Here is a 4212-nt window from a genome sequence, read left to right as displayed (position 1 = left end):
TTTTGTTGCTTATCTTTTCTTTTTTTATCATTCTAAAGAATTTTCTAAGAATTTCTAAAGAATTTTAATAAAATAATTATTCATAAAATTCTTAATTAAATTATAACTCCAAGTAATCTTATATGAAAGATATTAAAATTATTGATATATATATATATATATACATATATACATACATATATATATATATACATATATATATTAAATAATAGAAACAGGAAATCGTGTTTCCGTACGAACTTGTATCATTGTCACGATCATCATCGTACCTCACCCGTGTACACACCCCTTTAATCGGTCGTCAAGTGTGTGTGCATTCGGAATGTAATATATCCTAGTTGGCACGTGGCGCTCACGTGCCACCAAGTGTTTGTTTCGGTTTGCATTGTCACCACGTAGATACAGGAAAAGAGAGAAAGATGAGAGAGTCGCTTTCACGGTCGTCTTTCTTCTGTCTTTCTTTAATATAGGATCGAAAGAGAGAAAGAGAGAAGCAGAGAGAGTGACAGAAAGATAGTTCGAGGTAGGGAGTGTGAGAGAGAGAGTATATAATTCCTTGTGTTCGGTAAGGGTAAATAACGTGCCGGTGGTTGACAATTAGAGACGATGGGAAAGAGGTTCATTATGTTTCATCTCCGTTCCATTTATCGATCTCTTACCATCATTCGACGTTATAATTTCGAGAACGATTTTTTTAAATATCATTTTCAATATTTAACGATCCGTGAGATAAATGATCGTCGATTAAAAAAAAAGAGAGAAAAAAAGAGAAAGGAGAAGAGGAAAAAACGAAAGAAAAAAAGAACAATTAATCGACGAAATAATAGGCTCGAAAAGTTAACGTCTAGACTTATCGGATATAAATGCAGAAATTCACTTCGTGTTATCTATAATATCTCTAAAATGCACATGGAATATTACTACGAATTGCATTACTTACCTCGACCATGAAATCCAGCATCGTGACTGTTATTTTATCGTCCGTAAACACGATTTACTGTTGCATTTAAGGCGCAACGTACATATATGTATATATATATATATATATATGCACAAACATATACGTACATGCATATAGACATAAGCGAATCTGAAGAGAGAGAGAAAGAGAGAGAGAGAGAGAGAGAGAGAGAGAGATAGCAAGAACGATGTTGGTAATATTGTACAGCTAAGTACTTACAAATAGTTTCATAGCGAGAGTTCCGTGTCGCGTGTTAATCTCTCTATAATAGAGAGAATCCAGCATTTGAAAGTTCTTCTTATTGTTAGACCGATAACATTGTATTTTATCTCTAACGTTTCAATTATAGGATTTAAGAAAGATACGAAAGGATAATTGTTTCGAATAAAAGAATAATTCTTATCTAATTTTATTTGTTTTTTATGTGAAAATTCTTTTTTATGACTACATGCACGTATATATATATATATACATATACGTACACACACGCATATATGTGTATAGGATATATGGACTTTGAAGTTTGATTTGATTTCGATATCGAAACGAGTGGATGTATACTCGGTGTCTCATAAATTCCATCGTTTGAAAGATTACAGGGAATAGACGGGAAATGACAGAAAGAGATCAGTGGGGAGAAAAAGAAGAGAGAAGAAAGAAAAAAAAAGAAAGATAGAAGAAGAGAAGAGATCCTACGTGCCATGGCTGTTATCTTCGTCACGATCGAGGAATGTAATATCGTCACCCCGAGCGACAAGAGTTGCCTTCGTATCACCGTTTAGAATACCACGTAGGAAATAGGGACGGGATTAAACTGCAATGAAAATCCACTCACTCGCCGTTCACCCCTCAGCTGCTTGCACCGAAGCGGGTAAACAAGTTATTGCTTTGTACTGGAAACTGAATGCACTTCTTTGGGAGACAAGCTTTTTCCCTTTTTTTCCACGTGAAAAAATTCTTCACGTTTCGAGTATTTTTTTCTCTCTCTCTCTCTCTCTCTCTCTTTCTCTTTCTCTCTCTCTCTCTTTCTCTCTCAATCTCTTTTTTTTCTCTTTCTCTCCCTCACTCTGTCGCTCTCACTTTCACCCTTTATCTCTATTTCTCTCTTTCTTATCAACGACGCGACACCTTGATATTATAATCGTATATAGGGAGGAAAAAAAAATAACGAAAACAAGAAAAAAATGACAAAGGCTACTATACTATCTCTGTATAATAACACTAAGCACGCTAAACTCTCTATAATAAACTGCGTACTTTACCTCTTTATTGTCGCCATATAATCCACGCAAAGTGGTTTGATGCAAAGTAGTTAAATAATAGAATGAAAAAGAAGAAAAGAAAAGAAAATTGTAATTTTTATAAAATATTGGGAATAAAAAAGTAAAAAAATTTTCTTTCAAGGACCTAAAAATCTAATCCTAAACGTTTCTTCCTTCATTGATATATACATGTATTTTATATATATATATATATATATATATTCCATTTTGAACGTCTCTATATACGTAACGATACTTTATTTTATCATTATTATTACACTTTATTATAAATCTACCGTCTTGACACACACAATACTTTCGCTATAATCTACAGAGACGAATTATTTTATGTTTTTATTTATTTATTTAATTAATTATTTTTTTTTGTTTTTAATGGTAAAAGACGTGTATCATAGTCATAGCCTATAACTAAACATATATTTTTATGATGATCCGATATTTATATTTGATGAAGGAACGAAGAAGATATAATCGCTTCTTTCTTTCGCTTTCTTTTTCTTTCTCTTTCTCTCTTTTTTTATTTTCTTGTTTTTTTATTTTTAATTACGGAATTAAATATCAGACGCAGCTCGATGAAATAACATCTGTCTTAAAAAAAAAAAATGGAAAGATAACGTTTCGCGATCAATACGACGAAAAATTATTTTCTTTTAATTTTTAAATATGTATTCGATCAAACGTATCTATGTTAAATATAAAGGCAAGTAGAGTTCGAAAGATACTCGACGTTGACGAAGTAAATCTCGATTTATTACTTTCATAAGTTATCTGAAAATATGACACTATTTACCTACAATAACCCCCTACCGCGTCACACGTCATTTTATTCGAGAAATGTAAATCCGACTAAATAATCTATCTCTTTCTCTCTCTCCCTCTTTCTCTCTCTCTTTCTCTCTTTCTCATTGTCTCTTTCTTTCATTCTCTTTCCTCTCTCTCTCTCTCTCCTTCTCTTTCACACATTACGCTCTGATAATAACCAATACAACGAGCCTTCTCGTAATTGTAATCCAATATCATGGCTCGTTACTTTTCCTGAAATTAACACATAATTCTATAGCATTTTCCCGATATATACCTACATGCATTAATACACGGTTTTTTATTTATTATTTCTTTTTTATTTATTTATTTTTATTTCTTTCTTTTTCTTTTCTTTTCCTTATTCACTTTAGATATGTATCGTCGTAGGATTCATTCAAGATTCTTCCTCTTTTTTCCTTTCTCTTTGTCACACACACATCGAGACGCAATCCATCTATACCCACGTGTATACTCACTCACACATTTTCTCTACTCTCTTTTTACTACCCTTTCTCTATATTTTTCTTTCCTTTTCGTATCGTTCTCTCTCTCTCTCTCTCTCTCTCTCTCTCTCTCATCCATCCCTCTCCTTTGAGTTCTTCCTTCTTGCTCATACTGCTCACCGAAAGATTCGATCGACGTTCGTCGAGTGCTTTCGTACTATCTACAATACAAATTTCTCGAGGCTTTTCCACTTTGAAGGTCGTGTCAATGTGAACAATGAAAATTTAACGAGACAGGAAAAAACGTTCGAATATAGCAGTTAGCATATTAATATTAATAGATGATAATTATTATTATCGTTATTATTCCTGTTACACTATGTTCAAAGTTTTGAAAAAAATAATTTGTGAAAAAATAATGTCAATGTTAAAAGATCATGATATGTTTTTCATAGTTACATTCTTTCGCGTGGGATACAGATCTAATTGTAAGATTCTTTTTATTTGATTACGTATCTACCCTGTTCTCGAAACTTTTAGTGGATTTACTCCTACAGCCAAGTCTATTTGGCGAAAAAAAAAAAAAAAAAAATAACGACAGAAAAAACGAAGAAAAGAGAAATTGAAAGGAAAGAAAAAGGAATAGAGCTGCCTAAAAAAAAAATCATAAACTTTTTTTTTTTTTTTTTTTTTTTTTTTTTTTTTTTTTTTTTTTTTTTTT

This window comes from Vespula pensylvanica, chromosome 15 (assembly GCF_014466175.1).
Source record: "Vespula pensylvanica isolate Volc-1 chromosome 15, ASM1446617v1, whole genome shotgun sequence".
Classification (NCBI taxonomy): domain Eukaryota; kingdom Metazoa; phylum Arthropoda; class Insecta; order Hymenoptera; family Vespidae; genus Vespula; species Vespula pensylvanica.
The sequence above is the reverse complement of the archived record's forward strand: the minus strand, read 5'-3'. Positions refer to the sequence as shown.